Raw genomic sequence first — 26,005 nt, forward strand, 5'->3', positions numbered from 1 at the left:
CTAGGGTGATAAGAAGGGGCCAGATTATAAAGATTCTTGTAAGACTTGTTAGGGCTTTTAGACTATCTCCTAAAAACAATGAGAATCCACTGAAATATAATTCGTAAGAAATATTTTTAGATTTTTATTTTAGAAAACAAGAGTTGTTGCTTCCTGCATCTCTTAATAATGGCATCTCTATTCTCCCACTCACCCAATTTTAAACTCTCACAATAATGTGACACTTTTGTCCTTCTCCCTCATTACTAATAATTTTTCAAGACCTGAAAACTTAACTTCAGCAATTTCTCTCTCCTCTCTCCCTCTTTCTTTTCCTCCCTCCCTCCCTCCCTCCCTCCCTCCCTCCCTCCCTCCCTTCGTTCCTTCCCTTCTTCCTTTCTTTCATCTATCTGGATAATATCACCCTTTGTTTTCCATTTGCGCCTTGGTCGATCACTAGTTGGTCAAGTGTACCTGCTGAATTTCTGTCTTTAGTATATTCTCCATCTAAATCGCTTTATGCTTTATAGATGATTACTTGTACAATTCTGGTCATCCCATTTACCTAAACAACTACTTTCAGTAAGTCTTCAGTGATTAAATTCCTAGCTTTCTATTTGAAAAAAAGTACAATATAAATTTTATTACTTTCAACACTCAGTCACATAAATTATTGCATTTATTCTTCTAAGATAAGCAAAGATTGTTTCTTCTCTCATTTTTTAAAATAAATTCAAACTTTAAAAATGTTACAAAATTACTACAAAAAATTCGCCCTGTATTCTTCATCCAGATTTACCAACTGTTAAGATTTGATCACATATTCTGCATCATTTTCTCTGTAGGTATTTCTGAACGATTGTGAATAAAATGCCGCCACTATGCCCTTCTTACCCCCAAATATTTTATTACAGTAACTATAGTAAAATTATAAAAATTAAGACATTTAATATTAATACAAAATTAATTGTAATTTAACATAAATAAAAGGTCTAGCTATTATAGACTTTATTCATATTTTGCCAATTGTCCCAATAATGTATTTTTTCCCAATCCGTTATCTAGTTCTGGATTATACATTGCTTTTAGGAGTCATGTATCTTTAATCTCCTATAGTCTAGAATAGCTCTCCAGCCTTTAACTTTAATCAGAATGATATTTTTGACAAGTATAGACAAGATATTTTGTGGTATTTTCCTCAATTTGCACTTATCTTTTGCTTTTTATCATGGTCACAATCAATTATGCTTTTTTTTGGTTTGAAATACTAAAAAAAATTACATAGTGTGTATGTACTTTCGTTTGAGGCTCATGATGTTACCTGGTCCCAATATTGGTGATTTTAACCTTGATCATTTGGTTAAGGTGATATCTACTAGATTTATTCCCTACAAGGATTTCTTTTTTTTAATTCCCTGGTAATTAGGAATCTATGACAGATTACAAAAATGGTTTCAAGTGCTTCCCATTTGTGTATGCATTCTTCTTTGCAAAATGATTTTGCAGTTTTTACCATCAAGATGTGGAATATATTATTCCATCATTTGAATCTGGACTTGTCCATGTAATCTTCTTGGGCTAATGGGACACTGACAAATTTGTGTCAGCATAATCTTGAGGAATACTCTGCCTTGCAGCCTACACTCCATTGTTGTTTTCTGGAACCCTGAAAGTATCATTACTCAAGAAAACATGGCTAACCTACTGAAGGATGACAGCAGGTTGAACAAAGATGAGCCATCCCAGCTGAGCTCTGTTCCCTACCCCCTCAATCAACCTGACAACCAGCAGACAAATGAATGAAGCCATCTTAGACTATCCAGCCCAAACCAAGCCAGTCAGAAGAGATAATTACCCAGACAACCCATAAAACCTTGAGAAATTATAGATGTTTTATTATTTAAGCCATGAAGTTTGGGAATGGTTTGTTATAAAGCAAAAGGGAGAGGGGTGCTTGCACAGCTCAGGTGGTTAAGTGTTGGACTCTCAGTTTCTGCTCAGGTCATGACCTCAGAGTCATGAGATCAAGCCCTACATCGGGTTCTGCTTAGTGCAGGGTCTGCTGGAAATTCCCTCTGCCCCTCCCTTGGCACTTGTGCTCTTTCTCCCCCTCCCATCAAACAAACAAGTAGAATTTAGAATTAAAAAAAAAAAAAAACCCAGGGAGATATCTCATTCAACATACAGTCTTTACCCACTAGAATTACGATTCTTGCTTTAATTAAATATTAGCACAAAACTTACAAGATAGCATTGCTACCTTTTTAAGAGATGAAGAATGTAAGGATAGGGGATTATATGTCATCAAAGGACTTATGTCTGATAAGTGGCTATGCCAGCATTAGAACCCCAATCTTTAACTTGCTAGTCCATAGCTTTTTTCAATTTGCCATGCAGAGGTGGGTAAGATGGTAGAACTGGAAGTCACAGGAGAGAGCAATAGAGAGAAATTCCAGGGTGTCCTTGGTATTATGAATGGCATCCCATGTCCTCACACATACACAGAATCCCCTCTGGTGGATGTTCCATCACTGAAAGTTGGAAGGGGTAGTAGGACGGAAAATGTAAGAGAAGATATTAAGTAGGGTTATCATACCAGTTTAGATAATAATTGATTCATGAAAGAGATAACATTTCTAGAAATTTCCTTTTGAGTATAGTCAAGAATGTCATTGACATTCTAGATAAAAATAATATGTTTGTACAACATAGCTCCTTAATATTTTTGAAGTAGCTGTTAGATCTTCCCCCAGTCTCACCAAATAAACTTAGAAGAGTGAATTAAGACAGGTGAAATGACAAGGGAGAGGAGGAAAGGACCCCTATTTTACTCTCATAAATAAGAAAACCAACAGTGAATAAATGGCAAAGTAGGGATTTTAACTCAGTAAACCCAATTTCCTAGAAGAGTACTTCCCTCATGGCATTGGGGGATAGGTCCCAAGTCTTCAGATGCTAATATCTGAATCTTAAGTCTGCCTTGTGGCAGGCATTGTTCTAAGATCCTTACATACATTTTAACCATTTAGTACAAGACCTTCTGCCACACTATACATTCATTTTACTTAGAAATGACTTCACATGAACTTTACTTTGAAATGCAAGCATTCAGGCACTTCTGGGTGTATGCGCGTGTATGTATATGTGTGTATGTGTCAGAGACCATACCTTGTTGACTGAGAAAGGAATTCAAAGCCCCACTTTTTCTCTTTACTTCTCCCTAAAAAATTTATGAGAACAAGGAAGCCTTTTGCGTTCCTAGTTCTCATATCCTGTGTAAGCTAGCAGCAGCTGTCGCCATCCAGAACACCAGGATCCTGTCAGGGTGTAAAAACTGTAATGGACAAGAGGCCAAACTCTTGTCTGTCCTTCTGCTTCAAGGCTCTGAAACCTTAAGTCCCCCGCATCATTTCTCCACTGGAGACACTACGAAGGAGGTGGGGTTGCCCCAGCTTTTCCCCCGAGGGCAGTCCCCGACCCTCCGGCACCCCTGTAAGAGGCTCGCTGGTGCACCAGACTAACATCCTGTATGCAAACCGGCTTTTGCACTATGGAAAACCTGGATGGCCAGGGGTCAAGAAACGCTCTGTAGGGGAGAGGAGCCTACCCCACAGTTGCTCTTGGGGGCCGTGCCTGCCAAGTATCGCGGGACTTGTGCACATCGCTGGAGCAGCAGCTCTAGGAGCAGCTGGAGCGCGCTCGGTGCACACCGCCCCAGCCCGGGGAGGAGCGGGAGCCGGGAGGGAGGAGGGCTGAGGGGTGCTGGTTACGTAAATGATACTAGCCCAGTGAGAGGCCTCCAGGCTGGGGCTACGGGAGGGGGAGGGACCGCGCGAGGAGGAGGGGCTGGGAGGGAGAGGGCCGGGGTGGGAGGGGGGCGGGGGCTGGGGGCGAAGTGACCAGGCGGTGGCGGCGGCGGTAACGGCGGCTCTGCCGAGGTGACAATGTGTTAGGAGCCCTCGTTCGGTCTCCTGCGCCTCTACGGCCTCGGCGCCCGCTCTCGCGGCGCTCGCGGAGCCCTCTAGCCCGCCGCTGCGCTATGAGGGCGCTTCTCTGGGGCTGGCCCAGGCCGGAGCCAGCTTGCTCCGCTCCCGGGGAAGTGTGAAGAGAGAGGCGCGGGCGGGAGCCGGGGCTGCGCGCGGCGTTCGCGGGCCGGCGCGGGTTCCAGGTGAGCGCGGGCTCGGCGCACCCGGCACTCTCGGCGCGGCCGACCGGCGCCTGCTGGGCTGGTCGGAAGCTGAATCCCGCGTGTGGACTGCTGTTCCCTCTTCGCGGGATCCTTGGCCACGATAGCAGGTCTCTGTCTCTCTCTTGCTCCCTTTCTCTTCCTGGTAATTGTTTGGGGCGAGTCCTCTCCGGGTGGCCAGGGTGCCCGGGTGGGTGCCGCAAAGTCCCGCAGCGAGTGTAGGGCGCAGAGTCGAGTGCCTGGGGCCGGATGGGGGTCAGGGGCGCCCGCGGACCCCGCGAGACAGCCCCTTGGGCACTCTGAGCGCCTTCGCCGGTCGCTGCAGGTGCGGAGGGAGGATCGCGAGGCGCGGAACTTTCTGCCGCCGCCCGCTCTCTACCCGGCTTTTTCCGCTATTTGGCTGAGCTCCGGGTCGCTGGCCACCCTCTGCGCCTTGGTGGCTCGGCAGCAGGGGCAACTTTCTCCTACCAGCTGCGGGAGGCTGGGGCTTGCTGTGCGCGGACGCTTCTCGGCTTGACACCGCGGACGGTCTGGAGCTTGGGTGTCCTCTTCGACGATTGCCTTCCTTTCTTTCTGCCTCTCTCTTTCCGTGCCCCTCGGCCTCTCATTCTCTTCTGTGCGTCTCTGTTTCTGACTCAGTTTCTTTCTCTGACTTTCCCTCTGACTGGCTCCCCCTGCGCCCTTCGGGTCTGTTTTCCCTTCTTTTCCTCCTTGTCTTTCTTGGGATGTCTCTTTCTGTTACTCTGTCTCTTAGGCTTGTCTCTCCTTCTTGCCATGTTTTCCGTCTTCCTCTCCTGCCTCTCGCTTACTCCTTTCCTCGCCTCTCCTGTCCTCCAGAACCCCAGACCCCAGGCGCCTTCGCCAGTGGAGCACGCCCCGGCCCACCATCTGGGCATCTCCAGGTACAGAGATCTCCCTGGTCAGAGCCAGAAGGTGTGCGGAGGATGCCCTTGTGGGGGCTCTCGTGGAGTCGAGGGGCTGAATGAGCTGCTCAAGGGCCAGTCTCCCGGCTCCGCGCGGCCGCGAACCCGAGCGCACAGAGGATGCTGGCAGCGAAAGCTGCGGGCGCCCCTCCCCTCACTCCGTTATTTGAGTACGATCAGTTGAATTTCCTGGTAGATAGTCTCCATCTCCAGCTTTTACAGGTAGCCCCAGGAGAAGAGATGGATGAAGATTTTGGATCCAGGGAAAACTGACCTCGAAAGGGTGGGAGCTTTCCTGAGGCAAAGGTGTTGCTAGCGGAGGAGAGGAACATTGGGGGCTATATGCTTTAAACTGCCATAACACTCAATCCTTGAGTGGTTTCCTTGGGAGAGGTCGTGGTCACTGTTGCCACGAACAGAGCGTAGAAATTTTATTTGCAGGGTAAAGACACTTGGCTGCCCTAGACGCCAGAAATTTCGGGTTTTCTTTGGGCCCTCGGATCTTTAGTTTTATATGAAGGCTGCCTTTGCTCAGGGTTGCTTCCCTACCGTCCCCGTGTGTGTCTATGTGTGGTGCGCGTGTGTGCGTGTGTGTGCGCGCGCTATTCCTTGCGTTCATGCCCTCTAGTGTTAAAGAAACCAGCTTGTTTGAGAATAGTGAAAAGTAAGGTCAGCCTCTTTGGTGACATATTTCGTACCTTTCACTTTCCCAGATTTGATTCTCCTTTCCTTCACCCATCCTTTCCTTTTCCTCCTCTTCACTTTTGCATTGCATTACTAATTTTTCCTTTTCCCTGATCTTTACAAACTCCTTCTCTCCTGCAGAATTAGAACCTTGGTATTGAAACCCTGTTTGAGTGACTTCACAGATGGATAGATTTGGAAAATCTTCATAGCCTAAGGCAGACTTTGAACATGAGAAATGTGCATTTCTCTGCGCTGTTTGCCACAAGCCAGGATTTCACATCTCTTCCTTATGCCCCTGCTCACCTTCAACTCCACTGAGAATTTTCTCTGGCTGCTCCTGCTTGTTTAAATAAATGCTTTTAATTCTCCGTGTGTGTGATGCTCATCCCATTCCAGGGCTTAAAGCTGCTTACTTAAGTAGAGGCACTGTGTCTGAGATCAGGTTCCGAGAGGAAGGAATGAAAGCTTTTGCAAAAGAGGTACAGTGCTGCTGGTGTAGATTAATTCTGGATTCGAGAGTGCATAGTGGAATGGGATGCTGCTTCAGACGTGCAGACCCTAGTGCAGTGTGGGAAAACTAGTAAATGCTTAATAAAAACTTGCTAGTTGAGTGATTAGCATGCAGCTAATTATGGGCTTTGAAGTCACCCAGTTAAGCTAATGAGCCTACAAACAAGAAGTTGAATTCTGCCCCCCCCCTTTTTTTCTGTTTCATTTAGTCTTTTATGAATGGGAATTGAGGACTAGTAGAAGGGATGTTGAAACATGACTCTTCTGTCCCTTTTTGGTTCATTCACTGCTTGAATTTGCCTCTCTCTGCAAGTCTTTAACTTGGCTGATGCTCTTTAACAAGTCACTGCAAAATTGGAGAAATGATTTTAGAGGCTCTGATGGCTGGCATCTCTTCATCTTCCTACCTGAAAGTAAACTGCAACATGACATCATTTGTTAGTGAATATTTTCATGTGGTCTTTCGCAAGTGAAAAGTTCTCTCTTTTAATATAAGGAACAGATCTGTCAGCTTAAAATATTTGGGGGCTATAAATTGATCTGCAAACTGAATCACTTGCCTTAAATAATTTATAGGCTTCCTTACTGCTTCAAATGTATATGAGAGGTGTGGTACTACATATATATGAGAATTTGCCAGAGTACCTGGAAATGTAGTCCTCCTGGCACAAGGTACTAGTAGGAATTCTTAGGCTGCAGTATTGTTTTTTTGTTTTGTTTTGGGGTCTTTTTTTTTTATTGTTTTTTGATGATAGGGTAGTCACTTCTCAAAACAGTTGGGGATTTGCTATGACTATTGTACAGTAGTGTGTTCAAGGCAATTTTGCTTTAAAAATATTGGCTTATAGATCACCTGACATTGTACCCAATGTTTTATATTTAAAAGTAGCAAAGATACAGTGAAGGTAGAAATTCTGATACTAGTTGAGATATGTTCTGATTTACTGATAATATTGAGGCATATATAACTTTTTAATTTTATGTGCATTGATTTCACATTGAACAGTTTTGTCAGAGTGAAATGCAGTGTTTCCATTGGCCTTACTTGATTTTTAGAAGTGGTAGTTCTTTCTTTCCTTTCCTTTGTTTTCTTTTTTATAAGTGGTAGTTCTAACAGGAAGATTTCATGGAATAGAAGTGCAACTTTTTAAACTTAGCATTTTAGGGAGAAGGTGAGAGAAGGCAATACATGAGTATTTTTATTCATTCTGGTTGAAAAAATGAAGATGATATGGGTGTTTCTGAATAACAACAAGTGAAAGTAAAGAGTATGATTGAGAATGATGTATGGATGAAGTCCACTAGGTGAAAGAAATAACAGTACTCCATGTCTTTAATAAGTGTCCCTTGTGTTTTATGGAGATGAACAGTCTCCATTGGTGTTTTTAGGTATCACCATCTCAAATGGCATCTCTTGTAATAAACAAGAAATTCTTGACTGTGACTTTTAAAATCACCTTGGGTTTGCATTGCCATCAGTAGTAGGAACATGTACATGTCTTAAATTTAATGAGACCTTACAGGATCACTACTTTGAAGTTCGAGTGACCATATGCCTAATTATTCAAAGAATTTTAACTGTGTTTTGGTTCTCCTTCCTTCCTTCTGCTCTTGTTATAGGAATAAACACATGTGAAACACCGAATCGAGACTCATACTGACTTTGACAGTCTATTTGATGTCCTTTCTTAATATCACCCCCCACCCACCCACTCACACATATGTTCAAACACATAAATCACATATAAAGATCTGTTACTGTCTGCTCTGATAAACCTTTTGTCGTTTTAACAGATTAGACTTTTTTAAAAAAAGATTTTATTTTTAAGTATTCTCTGTACCTAAAATGGGGCTTGAACTCAGAATCCTAAAATCCAAGAGTTTCATCTATTTAGTGAGTCAACCAGGTACCCCCAGATTAGACTTCTGTTTACAATTTCTATCTTAAAACACATTGTATAATAAAGGACACCTGCTTTTCAGTTACAGATACATGTTTTTGAAGAGTCCAGCTTTCTACCGTGAAATTTACTACTTAGAAAATTAAAAAAGAAATTTGTGAAAATGAGTGCACACAGTAATTCAGTAGTTGGTCATCCATTTGGGACATTATAAGCAATTATATTTTAGAGCAAAATATAAACCAGATGGACTTTATTCATTTGATACTTGTTTTTTCTAGATTCAGATTTGAATCTATGTGTATGCTTTCAATGTAGTGTATTATAAAAATATTTTTAATGAGTCTTTGCTTGATTACCAAGAAATAACAGGTGGTAAAAGATACCTCTGTGATGAATGTATGTTCCAGTTTGCTTATAAATGAATTAGCTAAAATTTATTTTTAACTATGAGTTTTCTGGTTTTATTGTCTTTGTATGAGTCAGGACATATGTATTTAAGCTGAAATTCTTAGTTTTGAGAATTTTTAAGCACAGATTATTAAGAGATTTCTGGGGCCTACCATTTAAAATATAAGTGAAGGTAGGGAGATGTGCCTTTTCTCTATGGGGCCCAACTTCACTCGAATGTGCACATGTAATTGTCCTTATGAACTCTTGGGTTCTCCTTCAGCCTTTACCCTATTATAACTGTCCACGCCTCACAGTAGATCTAAAGCAAAATACAAAATATCGGTTGTTGAAAGTTGTTCCATGTTAATGGTAAATCCTTCCAACATAGCTTGAGAGGGATGCAGAGGAAATTGTGACTGTTAACATCATAGATATGAACACAATTGTGATCATATTTCCTGTTATATGAGAAAATTAAAATGCTGCTCATATTAAATATTCAGACTTCCTTTGTATTATTATTGTTATTATTTTTGGAACTGTTTACTGTTAAGATAGGTGGGAACTGTCCAAGATCTAGCATATCAGGGTTTTAACAGGATGTGGAATTAATTAGGATTCTGAATCATTAAACTACATTGATATCACTTAAATCTTATTTAAGCTCTTGTAGAACATTATAGGAAGTGTGATTAAACTGTTAGTTGGCATTTTGGTGATCATAATACAAGTGCTGAGTAGCCACTGTAAACAGAAGAATTTAGAGCAAAGCCTGCATATTCAAAATCATCTAAATTACGCCTCAGAGATAGTAGTAAATGCAACTTAATCTCTTGCCTAATATTAATTGCCTTAATATTATAAGCACAGCACCTCTTTTTTTTGTTAAAAATGGATTTTGACATATGGGGAGGATTATGTTCTTGTAGATCAGAAGCATAATAACTGACTTAATTTCCTCTTGAGATTTCTTATTATATAATTAGTTTCATATAGGAGAGGATGAGATTTATGTGACTATCAAGACCCCTATATGATACTACCATTAATCTAATGAAAGAAAAATGAGAACAAATACTTGGAAACAGAGGGAGTTAAAAATGGTGAATTAAGTTACACATTCAGAAAATAACTAAAATCTGTTGGATACTTACTTTGTCCTTGTACTGTGGATAAGTAAACATCTAATAGGTCTTGCCATGTTTTATCCTCATAAGCGTATGAATAGTAAGTAGTATTACTGTCCCCACTGTGTCCGTGAGGACTCCCTCACTCAGAATTGCACCACTAGTATGTATGAGCACCAGGGATCACATCAGTTCTTTATTTCGATGAAGCCAGTGCTCTGGGAGTTCTCAGTCTGACATTTTCACTGATGAATAAATTGGAAAATAAAAACAAGCGCCAACCTTCATGTGAACATTTCCTTCTGTCTGGTAAGAATGATTTAAGAAGCCTACTTCTATCACCATTGTGTTATAAAAGGGGAGACATTTGTACATCAGCTAAGATGGCAGAACTGATTATCAAAATATAGTTCTTAAAATAGAATAAATTTAGCTTTCTATGTGTTTTTTCTACAGTGCACTTATTTTTCAAATTTAACAAAGACTGGTGAAAATTTTATCACAGTCTGGTAAGTTATTTAACCCTCTTCTGTAGTCTGTGCTTGGGAACCCTGCTTGGTGGAACCTCTGTCATATCCTATCATACCCATGTATCTTGTGCCCATAGACAACGCAGGCTAGTATGGTAGTTATATCTGTCACTTAATGAGAAATACACAACCCTTATAGCAATTCCATTTTCTTGACAGTCATCAGCCTGGGCAATAAAATTTGGACCCAAGATGCTAGCAATTGCTCTAGCCTCAGTTTACTATGGCAGTGTTTGTTGGAAGGATTAGAGAATTGGAGGTGACTTGTTCGCTCATGGCAGTTAAACACAAATCAGTGTTTAACTGGGACAAGAGGTGAATGTTGGGCCGAAATAAAGGAGCATGTCTTAAGAACTTTAACTCCTCCGTCCTTCCCCCAAACCTATGTGTTCAGCCTTTAAGGATTCTTCTGTTCCTTTTTCACTTCTTTGTTTGTCTTAGTGAGGACAAAGCAGTTTTGCTTTAGGTAAGAGAGAAAATTGCAAAGGTAAACTTCTAACTGCTTTTGTAAAACTGACCCAGGCTGTTAAATGCGAGCTTGCTTTGGATAGAGACTACTGGGGCCACTGAAGAGGGAAAAAAATGCCATTGGGGGTAGATGAATGTAGCAAAATTGACCTAAGGCATCTTTTCGTATCCTTGCTAACAAATCTGTCTGTTAGATCCCACTGATACAGATTCTCATTTGCCTGGGATGGGTTTACAGAATCTGTTTTTATTTATTTATTTAAAGATTTTATTTATTTATTTGAGGGGGGAAGAGAGAGACCACAAGAAGGAGGGGGGAGGGGCAGAGGCAGAGGGAGAAGCAGACTCCCTGCTGAGCGGATAGCCAGATGCCCTTCAGCTCAGATCATGTTCTCAGGGCCTGGGATGTGGGCCTTGATTCTAGACCCTGAGATCATGACCTGACCTGAATGCTGCCCTTGAGCTACCCAGGAGCCCTCAGATTCTATTTTTATAAATACTTTTCTAGATGATTCTAAATACAGTGACATTTCAAGCAACTGATTTACTTCAAGTTCATCATTTTTCAGATTTACTTGCTAATTTTTATTTATTAAAAAAGGTAGCAGTTACTGTCCTTTTAGCACAGCCAGACTTATTCTCCACACCCACGCTTCTTTTTAAAATTGTGCATTCATTTATGTCCTAAATTACAATGACAAACAAATTGCTGTTAAAACAAATTAATGCTTATTTTTCTACAGTTTGTTCATAGGACTTCTGATGTCAGTGAGTCTTCACAACCACACACTTAACACATTTTAACATTCAGAGACTTGAACTATCACAAGAAATGCTAAAATCCTAGTAAACATAGTTGTGCATTTGATTTCATTTTCATGATGCCAAAATTTCAAAATACTACTCAGAATATAAAATAGCCGTAGATCTTAAAGGAAAAATAGAGTCAAATCTGAAGTCAGAATGTAATTTCTGGGCAAGCTGTTAGGACTCAGTGATTCCTCTTTCATTTTGAGCTTTTAAAGTAGTGACTATTCACAATAAAAGAAAGTAGTAACCAGCTATTTTAGAAACAATAAAAATGGGCAGACGTTAGGACCTGGAGCCTAAAACAGATACCCTGGGTATAATAAAAATTTTCACTGCTACAAGTGTGAAGGGCCAGTAATCTGTAAGGGGAGCAAATAGAATTAAACTGAACCGTCAAGTCCATGTCTCCATATTTAAGAAACAGGATAGTTTCCTTTAATATTACTTATCAGTTATTACTTTTGTTATCAATGTTAGTTTTAATATTACTTATATTACTCTATGGTTTTGAATAGTCATGCATTCTAAAATAGGCATGTGGATTCCTTATGATAGAAGCCATTCAATTTAGGGTAGATTAGTTGGGAAAGAACACCCCAGCATTATATAATAATTAAAATAGCTTCACATTACTGTAGACTCTTTCTTCCCTTAAAAAAGAAGTTACTATGTTATGGACACAATTCTACATGCTTTACAGATACTCATTTTTATCATAACAGCCCTCCAAAGTAAGTTTTATTAGTACGTCCATTTTACACACAAGGAAATTGGGACACAGAAAGGTTAAGTAAATTGTTGCAGACTGAGCTGATGAGTGGCAGGGCAAGGACTGTGCTCTTTTGATGAGATGGTTAATAAAACAACTTGCTTTGCATCATGAAGCTCCAAGTAGCAGAATTGAAAATGGAACCCAGATTCCTAGGTCTTGTTTCCTATTTAAGTAAGTTTTGCCTTTAAAAGTGAAGGAAGAAAGCCTGACCAACAAATCAGATTTCTACAGTGGGAAACAAAAATCTTTACATTTTAGAAGTCATAACTCTGGATTAAGAAAGACAAGCTGCAAGTAAAAATTGAAGTTCTCTCCTGGATGGTTCAGTGGGTTAAAGCCTCTGCCTTCGGCTCGGGTCATGATCCCAGGGTCCAGAGATAGAGCCAGCGGAGCCCCGGCATTGGGGCTCTCTGCTCAGCAGGGAGCCTGCTTCCCTTCCTCTCTCTCTGCCTACTTATAATCTCTGTCAAATAAATAAATAAAATCTTAAAAAAAGACAATTATGTAAGAGAATAAATGTGGGAAGATTGGAATGGATTTCTTAACTATGTTGTTGTCTCTACTTAGATGCAGACTGCCCCTACCTCCCCCAAAACAAGGAGAAATTAACATATAGTTCTACAGACAGGAGGAAAAATAATTAAATCCTTAACTAAGTTAGATTTCTCTATATAGATTGTAATCCGTAACTGAGATATGTATCTGTAATCTAATAAGAAATAGTTTATTTTGCTGTGATATTGCTGATAAAATGTTTAAATTACATTAAGAAATCTTTATGGAAGGATTGAGGAAATCCTGCTGAAATTTCTGGCTTTTTTTCTCAAGTGTTTCAAGTTTTTCTTATAATGGCATATCTTTACTGATTTGTAATCACTAATAATCTGTGAGAACTGATGTATTAATCTTTGATAAAATACATTTTCACTTTATGACCTTTGGTTGATTTTCAGCAACTTTCTATTGCTTACTATTTTTGTTTAATGTACTGGGACAGTGTTTTAACGATTTTCCTTTAGTCTTTTAAAAAAATATTATTTTAGATTGACTGATAGTTGATTGGGTTATGTAAATTATTTCAATTACATACCATCAATAATGAGTCACTCCACCTGCCTGGTTTTCTAAAAGCTAAAATTTGTACTTAAAAACAGTGCTGTTTTCAGAGTCTATAAATGAAATGAAGGTTTTTATGGGGTTACTAACTAGCTTAGTATCAAAACACGGTACAGTTTTTCCTTTTTTCTCACAGCAAATTCTTTTTTTTCTAAATCTTTTTTTTTTTTTTCTGAATCCACAAGGCTTGTCTTTCTTTGATTCTCTTGATAGTTAAGTCCCAAATGGGACTATATGTCATTTGTCCTGAAAAATGTGAGAACCCTGAATATGGTTCAGATTTTATACCTCTCCTGTAGGTTGTCAGTGTGCCTCTGTATTTTCTTCTTAAGTAAATATGTGTTTATTATTTCTTGATAACCCTTTTTCTTCTCCCATATCTTTTCCTTACTTCTCCTTTCCTTTATTCCTTCTTCATGGGTCTCCTTTAGTTTACATGGTCTTTCTTCTGTGGCTTAATAAGTCCACATGTAGCAGGATTAGACTATTAGTGCTGTTGATTTGTTAAAAAAAAAAATTACAAAAAGAGCTTTGTTCATTTCATCAGTTAGTTCTGAATAGGTAAGAGACAGACGCTCTAGCTTTTGCATCTGGGTCATTTAGCAGGAGGCTGGGGATGCTAAATTCACATCTCATTACCTTTGTTTACTTTTAGAATTGTGTACTTGGGCCCTGTGGTCAGTTGGCAGTTGGCCGGCCCGTGGCTCTAAGGGAATGCTGTGTTATTTGAAAGGATGCCAATTTCAATTGCCACACGGTTTCTATATTTCTTGGTCAGAGTTTCCATACAAAACATCCAGTATGTATTTTATTATTAACTCTCGGCAATTGACTTCATGTCAAAAATTTATTATGATATCAACTGATAGATTTTAATGAACAATTTTAATAATTTAGTTTCTGTGGCTCTCACTCCCTGATTTTGGGTAGTGTTTACCCTATTTGATAAATGTAGAGCAGACATTTTTGTCACAGATTTTTAAAGTTTTATTGTTGTGCACTAAGTTGAGATGAATCGTAGGTAATTGGATGGTGCAGCTGAATTAACACATTGAATTGCTAGTTATGAGACACTTCATTTGCTGTTGCAGACAACAATAGGCCCATTCTGCTTCTACAATGCACAGATTCTTACTATCTATATAAAATTCTAATTCAAGTGGGATAAAGTGTATGCATCATTTCCATTCCTTTTGTGAGGAAAAATAACCTTCACAAATATAAGATACTTGCAACTATCTCATTAAGTAATTTTGAACTTCAATAAATATTTTTTCTGAGAATGTTAATCAGTTGTCTCATTCTCCACAAAAAGGACAGTATAAGACATTTCATAAACATGAAATCAGGAGCATTGCTTTTACCCTGTGTACCTTAAGACCTGTGCAGATGTGCAGTTCGCATTTCTTTCAACAGAGAGAGAAAATGTGAATCATTAAAAGTAGTATTGTTGCCATCATGATTATGTTGATATTCAATAGTATAATAATTTTGCTTGTTCTTTTTTTTTTTTTTTTTTTCCATTTTAAGGGTTTTAAGTGTAGCTTCTCTAGGTCGGTGGAATTCTTTTAAACAGGTGAGTATCCATTTTTAAGAGGAAGTATTGATACATATCTGTATTTATTATATTTTTTTCTTGAAACCTCATTAATTTAAGCATAAATTAAAGTGTCAAAAAGATATCAGACTGTTAAAAATTGGGTAGAGTAAAGCAAGGTAGAGGAAAACTAAGATACAGGAGAGTGTCCTGAAATTGAGGAGGGAGCCACTGTGTCCTGAACAAGCCCCCAAAGGGTTGAAGCTTCATAATGCCAAGAAAAATAGAGGACAGAAATGAGACACTAGAGCTGACACAGAATAATGAATCAACCTGTATAGATGGAATAACCAGCTTACTACTTAGTAATTCTACTTCGTATGCAAATAACCCTATAGCAAGTGTTTTTCACTAACTGTCTCATTATACCTCTTAGTACATTCTAATGATGTTACTTAAATGGCTGAGGAGCAATAAGGGCAATGAGGGTTACATCCTAGAACCATAGAATAAAGTCCCTTTTATTTTGGCGCTTAAAATCTTCAAGCCTAATGATCAGCATCTCGCTTATCCCAAAGCAAAGTCTTCTAATCAATAAGACCCATTCAAGTATGGAGGACTCAGTACTTTCTGTTTCTTTGTTCTTAATTATCAAATGGCAACCATGGAGTACCAGACTTCTAAGAAATAATTTAAGAAAAGATATTAAGAAAAGCCTGCAACATGAAAAAGAGAGACCAAGATAACTGAAAAGCCATTAACAATAAAATGACCTTGCAGGGGACAGATAATTGAAGGATCATAAGACAGACAAAAAACATTAGTGTTGCCGAAGAGGTGCAAGAAAATACTACATTTGTAAAACAATGGATGATATGGAAGAGACAATGAATAAGAAAATTATGGAAATTAAAGATTTTGAAATCAGTAGTTTAAGGGAAATTTTTAAATTTCTAATAAGGAAAATACTTGCCAATGCAAAATGAAAAGACAAATAATGAGAAATATTTAAGATAAACATCCCTGAAGTGTGACTTCCTACTACTTAGGTTCTGTAAGAAAATAGAAAACAGAGTAGAACAAATACTGAGGAATTAATATGGGGATTCTACAACATGGAGGCCTAGGAAGACCCTGGACTCACCTCCTTCCATGGACACACCAAATCTTCAGCTATATATGAATCATTTCCCTCTGAAAACTAGAAGAACTTCTTCTCTATGTCAGAGGATAAAAAGACCACATTGAGAAAGGTAGGAGAGGCAGAGACCTGAGGTCACAAAAACAATACCCTAGCATAGCACTATACCATAACATACTAGTGCAGCACTTCTGGAGGAGCAAGGGATTGATGCCTCACGTCAGGCACCCCAACTCTCCATGGCCCACACCAGCGAGATGAGCCCCCCAAATGTGAGTGGGGCTGATGTGCAAGGGAGCCAAAATACTGTAGGAGACTGAGATTCCCTTTTTAAATGGCTCATGTCTAGTCTCACTCATCTTAGACCCAGTAAAAAAAAAGCAGTGGTTTGAAAAGCACCCAGACTGCATGTGAAGGAGGTTTAATTGCTGATCCGAAAGCATCTGCTGGAGGGACAGAGGATAGTTGGAACCCTCCCCAGAGATGAAGATGCTGACAAATTCTCTTTCTGCATGTTCCACCTACCCTACTAGCAGGTGGGTGAACTCATACACAGCATCGTCTCACTGCCATGCTAAGTCAGTCAAGGGCTAACAGTCATGGCGCTGTCCTGCCTTGAGAAGCCAGGAAGCATGAATGGTGGCAGCACTTCCTGCTCCCTGGCTGGGGCAGGTGAGTATGAATTGTTGTGGCATTCTCCTGCTCCCTAGCAAAAGTTGGTTAGCTGGGTATTTGTGATACTCCATTGCTTCTTGGCTGAGCCTGGCAAGTGTGAGGGATCATGGCATTCTCCTACTACCAGTCTGAAGGCAGTGGGGGTGCACAGACAAAATATTCTAAAGACCATGGACACACAGATGTTTTCATGATGCCTTTTTGAAGTCAACGAGTGTGCCCTACCCCCTATACTCTCCAGCTGCCCATAAACCAGTGGATGCATGCAGTCTGTAAAAGGGGAGGCCTCTTAACTGCCTGACCCTAGTGGCCAAGAGGACTGGCATTCCTGAGCTCCATGGGAATGTAACATTCAGAAAGGCAGTTCTTGGCAGGCCACACCCTTCAGGTCACTGCACAGAGAGCAGACTGAAACACAAATGCAGTCCTCCTGTGAAAAAGCCTTCTTAGTTAGGCTGGAGCTTCAATCAGAGGGACATCCCTAAGGTTTCAAGCACATCTATAGCTTTAAAGAAGTGCTCCCAGGGAAGGTAAACAGGGAAACACCATCCTTGTGTTCCCTCTTGGCCTCAGTATAGCTCAACAAGACATCCCAGAAAGGAACTTACAAACTCATCTGGAGCCATGATTTTTATAACTTTTCAAGGGACACCTGCAGATCTGGCCTAGAGGCCATCAGGGATTATATTTCTGGCCCCTCAGGACTGTACGTATTTGCATGCTTCCAGAGCTACTGCATGAGGGTCAGACTTACAGTCAGTCTGAAACTCGGTGCTAAATGAGATTACTTCCTTTGGAAAACTGACAGCTCTTTTCATACCCTCAAAAACGGGGGCATATCAAGAATAAATTGGGTAGTTTAGAGAGTCAAGGATTTGAGAGACAAGCAAAAGTGAGGGCAAGGTTGGATGAGAAAGTTCCTCACCTACACAAGACCACTCCTTCAAGATAGAGAGAGAGAGAGAGTTGTTTCAGCTAATACATATAAACAAACAAAGTCAAGGGAAATGAGGTAACAGAGAAATATGTTCCAAACAAAAGAGTAAGAGAAAGCCTCAGAAATAGACATTAGTGATATGGAGATAAATAATATACCCAATAAATAATTCAAAGTAAGGTTATAACGGTGCTTACCAAACTCTGGAGAAGAAGAATGGATGAATGCAGTGAGGACATCAGCAAAGAGGTAGAAAATATATGAAAGTATCAAATAGAAGTCACAGAGTTGAAGAATATGTAACTAAACTGAAAAAATATAGCAGAAGGCTTCAAAAGCAGACTGGATAAAACAGACCAGTGAACTGGAAGACAAGACACTAGAACTCACCCAACAAAGCAGCAAATAGACAAAAAAGAATTAGAAGATAAAGATGACTCAAAGGACCTTTGGGACATTAAGTGGAAAAACATTTGCTTTGTAGTGGTCCCAGAAGTAGAAAAGAGAGAGAAAGGGGGTGAAAACTTCCCTAATCTAGGAAAAGAAGAAGACATCCAGGTCCAGGGAGCCAAGAGAGATCCAAAAAAAAAATTAATCCAAAGAGCTCCACACTAAGTAAGATACATTGTAATTAAAATATCAAAAGTTAAAGAGAAAATCTTAGAAGCAGCAAGAGAAAAACAAAGTATTGCATATAAGGGAATTTCATTGGAGTATTGGCTGATTTCTCAACAGAAATATTGCAAGCCAGAATAGGGTGGCATGACATACTCAAAGTGCTAAAAGGAAGAAACTTCCAACCAAGAGTGTTCTAATTGGCAAGATTATCATTCAGAACTGAAGGAGAGAGAAAGCATTTTCCAGATGTGTGAAAGGAGTTCATCACTACTAAATCATTCTTACAAGAAATGTTAAAGGAACTTCTTTAAGCTGAAAATGATGGTGCTAATTAACAATAAGAAAACAAAGTAAAAATGTCACTGGAAAATGTAAAAATATATGAAAGGCAATGGATCAAATATTTCTAAAGCTAGTATAAAGGTTAAAAGATACAAATAGTAAGATTAACCAAAGTCAAAATAATTAGTTAAAGAAAACATAAAATACAAAGATGTAAAATGTGACATTAAAACATAAAATGTGCTGGGGATTGGGTAAAAGTGTGGTTTTGAAAAATGTGTTCAAGTTTAAGTTGCCATTAACTTAAAATAGATCATTATATATAGAGAATGATACATGTGAACCTCTTGGTAACCACAAAATAAGAACTTACAGTAAATACACAAAAGAAAATGCAGAAGAGCAGACAGTGTGGGAGAGATGCTTTCCCAAAGAAAATGATTGTGCTCTTAACAGAAGCAAGGAGAATGCTTCAGAGTAGGCAGGACCTCAAGTATTCACAGCAATAATTAAGGTATCTTCTCTGTTGACAAGACTTGAAATACTAATTTAATGATCAAGCAGCCTGTTCCAGTAGCCAGTAGGGAGAATCTTGGAGTTAAGATCAGAAGTCCTGGAGGAGAGAGAGGCAGGATAGCAGATGAGCAGGGGACTTCTTTTCACCCAGTCCCTTGAATTGAGCTAGATACCTGACAAATCATTCCGAACACCAGTGAATTCAATTTGAGATCTAATAAAAGAATTGCTGGGGGTGCCTGGGTGGCTTAGTGGGTTAAAGCCTCTGCCTTCAGCTCGGCTCATGATTTCAGGGTCCTGGGATCGAGCCTCACATCGGGCTCTCTGCTCAGCAAGGGGCCTGCTTCCTCCTCTCTCACTCTGCCTGTCTCTCTGCCTCCTTGTGATCTCTGTCTGTCAAATAAATAAATAAAATCTAAAAAAAAAAAAGTATTGCTGCAATTATGCAAATAGAAAATCAACCACTTTTTTGCAAGGTAGGAGGTGTGGAGACATGAATCTGAGGGGATATATTGGAAAATAAACCATGGGGAGAGGGAGCTTCTGTAAGCCGGCTACCGGAAAGTGGTTTAGCAGTGGAGTGCAAAATTAGAACTTTTATAGGTCTCCTGCTGTGAGGGACTCCCCTGCTTGAAAGGTGCTCGGGTGGCAAAGTGGGGCAGAATTCTGGGTGGGACAGTATGGTCTCAGGATTCCCAAAGTCACAGAAAGAATGGAAGTGCTTGAGTGCAGCAGAGTTCCCAAGCATTGGTGGGGAAGCCAGTTACAATTAGTGGGCCCCAGGGTGGCCCCTCAACTTGGTATTGCCGCAAACCACGAACTGCAGCGAGATAAACTGACTACTTTCCATTCAGGGACCCAGCAAGCAACAACTGCTGTCAGACCCTGCTTCTTCCCCTGGGAGGAGTAGCACAGGAGTGTACATGATCAGATAACTGCTCTGGAGCAGGGGCCCAGGGAGTAGCCTTGCACAGTGAGACTCCCTCCCTTCCCCTGGGAGGGTTAGGGTCCTATGCAGTGAAGGAATCTAAGGAATTTGGTGCACACAAAAGGGACTGAATGCCTTTCCCTGAGGGTACATGAAGAGTGGGGGCAGTGATCCTTCACAGGGCTGGAGATCAGGGTGCTGCCATTTTTTATTTTTATTTTTTAATTTTATTATTATTATTTTTTTTCATCCTTTAAAGGAGTGTGAAAAGTCTTTAGGGAACAAAAGCCACATTGAGCAAACCAGAGAACCTTATACTGAGCCCGGCCCTTTAGCAAGAAGTTGTGCAGCTCCACCCAGGCAAAGACACCTGAGAATCAGTGCAACAGGCCCCTCTCCCAGAAGACCAGCAGGAACAGCAGGCAAATACTGAATTTATGGATCACACAGAACTGAAAAACTGTGCTAAGAGAAAATATATAGAATGTGATGTTTTTTTCCTTACAAGTCATTCATCTTTCAGTTTAAAATTTTCTTTTTTTCCTTTTCAACTAGTTTCTTATTTTATCAACTCCTTGTTTTTAAGTCTTTTTAATTTTCATGTTTACACTTAACATTTTATAGATATTCATTTTTGGCTTCCTTTCACTGTATTCAATTTTATTTTTGTTTATATATGTTTTTCTTTCTTCACAATTTTGGGATTTAGTTTCTTCTAATAAACAGACCAAATACACCCAGGATCAAGTGGATCACCCCATTTTGTCTGCCTGTAAGATTATATTCTCCTTTTTCCCTTTTTTTTTTCTTTTGGTTTCTGACTTCTTTAGATTTGCCTAGTGTGTCTTTTGCTGGGGTCATGGTTGATATTTTTGATTTTGTTCTCTTGTTCATCTTTTCTCAGGACAAAATGACTAGAAAGAAAAATTCACAATAAAAGAAAGAAACAGAGGTAATACTCTGTCATTGATCTAACTGATATGGATATAAGTAAAATGTCAGACCTAGAATTCAGAATAAGGATTATAGAATTACTAGCTGGGCTTGAAAAAAGCATAAAAGACACTACAGAATCTCTTTAGTGCAGAAATAAAATCTAATCAGAGCAAAATTAAAATTGCTTTAACAGAGATGAAGTCTAAAATGAATGTTCTAACAGCTAGGGTAAGTGAGGAAGAAGAGTCAGTGAGATAGAAGACAAATGATGGAAAAGAAGGAAGCTGAGAAAAAGAAAAACAACTAATAGACCATGAGGGGAGGCTTCAATAAAGCAATACCATAAAGTGAAACAATATTAAAATTATTGGGGGGGCACCTGGGTGGCTCAGTGGGTTAGGCCTCTGCCTTCAGCTCGGGTCATGATCTCAGGGTTCTGGGATGGAGCCCTGCATTGGGCTCTCTGCTCAGTGGGAAGCCTGCTTCCTCCTCTCTCTCTCTCTGCCTGCCTCTCTGCCTACTTGTGATCTCTGTCTGTCAAATAAATAAATAAAAATCTAAAAAAAAAATAAAATTATTGGGGTCACAGAGGAAGAAGATAGAGAGGGACACAAGACATATTTGAGAAAATCATAGCTGAGAACTTTACTAATCTGGGGGGAAAAAAGAGGCGTTCAAGTCCCGGAGGCTCAGAGAACCCCCATCAAAATCAGTAAAAAGAGATCAACACCCTGACATGTAATAGTGAAGTTTGCATATTTCAGCAATAAAGAGAAAATCCTGAAGCAGCTTGAGAGAAGAGGATCTTAACCTACAAGAACAGGAACATTAGTCTGGCAGCAGACCTATCTGCAGAGACCTGGCAGGCCAGAAAGGGCTGGCACAATATATTCAGGGTACTAAATGAGAAAAATGTATAACCAAGACTATTTTATCCAGCAGCTCATTCCATTCAGAATGGAAGGACAGATAAATAGCTTCCAGGACAAAACTAGAAATTTAAAGAATTTGTGATCACTCAGGCCTGCAAGAAATATTAAAGAGGATCCTGTAAATGAAGAGAGAGCCCAAAAGTAACATGGCTGAGAAAGGAACAGAGGCAACATGCAGAAACGATGTTTACAGCTAATACGATGGCACTAAATTCATATCTTTCAGTAGTTACTCTAAATGTAAATGGGCTAAATGCTCTAATCCAAAGAGCAGCCATTTCAAAGAAAATTGAAACAGTAATCAGAAATCTCCCAACAAATAAAAGAGTCCAGGGCCGGATGGCTTTCCAGGGCAATCTACCCTGGGAAGAAATAAAAGGCATTCACATTGGCAAAGAAGGTGTCAAACTCTCACTAAGTTTTGCAGATTACATGATAGTTTATGTGGAAAACCCAGAAGACTCCACCCCAAAATTGATAGAACTCATACAAGAAGTCAGCAGCATGGCAGAATTAAAAAATCAATGGACAGAAATCAGTTGCATTTCTATGCAGCAATAAAGAGAGGAAAGAGAAATTAAGGAGTCCATCCCATTTACGATTGCACCAGAAACCATAAGATACTTGGGAATAAACCTAACCAAAGTGGTAAAAGGATCTGTACTCTAAAAACTACAAAACACTTATGAAAGAAATTGAGGAATACACAAAGAAATGGAAAAACATTCCATGCTCAGGGATCAGAAGAATAAATATTGTTAAAATGTCTATGTTACCCAGAGCAATCAACACATTTGATGCAGTCCCTTTAAAATACCATTGATGCTTTTCACAGAGATGGAACAAATAATCCTAAAATCTGTATGGAATCAGAAAAGACCTTGAACAGCCAGAGGAATGTTGAAAATGAAAACCTAAGCTGGGGGCAGCACAGTGCCGGACGTCAAGTATATTACAAAGCTGTAATCATCAGAGAGTATGGTACTGGCTCAAAAATAGACACACGGATCAATGGAACAGAGTAGAGAACCCAGAAATGAACCTTCAACTCTGTGGCCAACAATTTTCAACAAAAGCAGAAAAGAGTATCCAACTGAAAAAGGGCAGTCTCTTTAACAAATGGTGTTGGAAAATTGGACAGACACATGTAGAAGAATGAAATTGGACCATTTTCTTACACCATAACAAAGGTAAGCTCAGAATGGATAGAAGACCTAAATGCGAGACAGGGATCCATCAAAATCCTAGAGAGCATAGGCAGCAACCTCTTTTCACCTCGGGTGCAGCAACTTCTTGCTGGACACATCTCCAAAGGTCAGGGAAACAAAGGCAAAAGTCAACTGTTGGGACTTCATCAAGATAAAAACCTTCTGCACAGCAAAGGAAATAGTCAACAAAACTAAATCGCAACTTATGCATTGGGAGAAAATATTTGCAAATGACATATTGCATAAAGGGGTAGTATCCAAGATCTGAAAAGAACTTATTAAGCTCAACACCCAAAAAACAAAAAATCTGGTCAAGAAATGGGCAGAAGACATGAACAGACATTTCTCCAAAGAAGGCATAAAAATGGCTAACAGAAACATTAAAAAATGCTCCACATCACTGGCATCAGAGAAGTAGAAATCTAAACCACAATGAGATACCACCACATACCAGTCAGAATGGCTAAAATTAACAAGTCAGGAAATGACAGATATTTGCAAGGATGCAGAGAAACTATTGTTGGGCATTAAAGTTCATATAGCCACTCTGGAAAACAGTATAGAGGTTCCTTAAGAAGTTAAAAATAGAGCTATGATTCTATCCAGCAATTGCATTACTAGGTATTTACCCCAAATATACAAATGTATTGATCTGAAGGGGCACCTGCACCCCAGCATTTATAGCTGCAATGTCCACAATAAGCAAAATGGAGAGAGCCCTGATGTCTGTTGACAGATGAATGGATAAAGAAGATGTGGTATATATATACCCAATGGAATAGTACTCAGCCATCAGAAAGAATGAATACTTAACATTTACATCAGTGTGGATGAAACTGGTGAGTATTACGCCTAGCAAAATAAGTCAGAGAAAGACAGTTATATATTTTCACACATATGTGGGATATAAGAAACAGCACAGAGTATCACAGGAGAAGGGAGGGAAAACTGAATGGGACGCCATCAGGGAGACAAAACATGAGAGACTCTTAACTATAGGAAACAAACTGAGGGTTGCTGGAGGTGAGATGAGTGGGTGGAATGGGCTAATTGGGTGATGGGCATTAAGGAGGGCACGTGATGAGATGAGCACTGGATGAATTACTGAACTGATGAATTATTGAACTCTACATCTGAAACTAATGATATACTGTATGTTGGCTAATTGAATTTAAAAAAAATGCAAAAGTAAATCTAAACATAACACTAAATAGTCATCAAACTGTAAAAGAAGAGAAATTTAATATATAGATTAATTAAAATATGTAGAATGGATTTAAAAAAATACAAAAACAATGCCAATTCTATGTGCTGCTTATAAGTGACTCCAAAAATAAATATACACACAGATTGAAAGTTAACGGTAGGAAAAAGATATTCACTGCAAATGCAAATAAAAGAAAACTGGTATAGCTCCATGCTCATCAGAGAAAATAGACCTTAAAACATACTATGATAGAAGACAGAGGGGAATTGCATTATGATAAAGGGGTCAATCCAGCAAAAGATATAATATTTGTAATTATATGTGCACTCAACATAGGAAGACCAAAATATATAAAGCAAATATTAACAGACCTAAGAGGAAAAATTGAGAGCAATACAATAATAGATAATAGTGGGGAACTTGAACACCCTACTTAACATCAATGGGTAGAGCATCCACACAGAAAATCAGTAAGGAAACATTTGTCTTAAAGGGCATAAGAGACCAGATGTACTTACTGTATATAAAATATCCCATTGATAAGTTACAAAATATACATTTTTCTCCAGTGCACATGGCATATTCTCTAGGATGGATCACATGATAGGTCAGAAAACAAATCCTAATAAGTTCAAGAAGATGGAAATCATCAAGCATCTTTTCTGACCTCAAAGATGAAACTCGAAATCAATTACAAGAAGAAAACTAGAAAAACTACAAATACATGGAGATTAAACAACTGGTCACTGAATAACTACTGGGTCATAAAAGAAATCAAAGGAGAGGACATACCTAGAGACAAATGAAATGACATACCTAGAGACAAATCTGATGTATCAAAATCTATGGGATACAGCAAAGCAGTTCTAAGAGGGAAATTCATAGAACAGGCCTACCTCAAGAAACAAGAGAAATCTCAAACATTTTAACTTTACACATTAAAGAAGTAGAAAAAGAAGAACAAAACTGAAGTTTATTAGAAGGAAGGTAATAAAGTCACAACAGAAATAAATGGAATGGAGGCTAAAAAGACAATAGAAAAGATTAATGAAACTAAGCTGTTTCTTTGAAAAGATAAATGAAATTGGCAAGCTTTTAGCGATCACCAAGAATAAAACAGAGAGGACTCAAATCAGAAACGAAAGAGAAGTTACAGCTGATAACCACAGAAACATAAAGGATCATGAGACTACTGTGACCAATTATATGCTAACAAATTGGACACCTAGAAGAAATAGATACATTTTTGGAAACTTAGTCTTCTAAGAATGAATCATGAGGAAATAGAAAATCTGAATAGATCAGTTACTAATAAGATTTTGAATAGTAATAAAAACCTCCCAATAAACAAAAGTCCAGGATCAGAGTGCCTCAGAGATGATTCTACCAAACATCCAACAATTTAATACCTAGCCTTCTCAAACTCTTCCAAGAAGTTAAAGAGAAGAGAAAGTACACAAACTCATTTTATCAGACCAACATTATCCTGATACCAAAACCAGACAAGAATATTATAAAAAAGGAAATTGCAGGCCTCATGAACATAGATGCAAAAATCCTTAATAAAATATTAGCAAATCCAATAGGGCAATACATTATAATTGTGATACAACATGATCAAGTGCGATTTGTTCAGGGATTCAAGGATGTTTGAATATCCACAAATCAATTAAAGTGATAAACCAT

At 39.2% G+C, this 26,005-nt stretch overlaps 1 protein-coding gene across 6 annotated transcripts in view; it reads left to right on the forward strand.

Annotated features, from left to right (window-relative positions):
• The first annotated feature begins 3,871 nt into the window (after nucleotides 1-3,871).
• The window catches only part of GALNT13 (polypeptide N-acetylgalactosaminyltransferase 13), a 549,504-nt gene continuing 527,370 nt past the window's right edge, over nucleotides 3,872-26,005 (forward strand). For 5 of the 6 annotated variants that reach the window (XM_047721767.1, XM_047721766.1, XM_047721773.1 and 2 more), the window contains exon 1: nucleotides 3,872-4,275. The gene's annotated coding sequence lies outside the window, so the exon portion shown is untranslated. The remainder of the gene's footprint in view (nucleotides 4,276-26,005) is intronic. The other variant, XM_047721768.1, reaches the window with a different exon arrangement.

The sequence above is a fragment of the Lutra lutra genome, chromosome 3 (genome assembly GCF_902655055.1).
Source record: "Lutra lutra chromosome 3, mLutLut1.2, whole genome shotgun sequence".
In the NCBI taxonomy this organism is placed as follows: domain Eukaryota; kingdom Metazoa; phylum Chordata; class Mammalia; order Carnivora; family Mustelidae; genus Lutra; species Lutra lutra.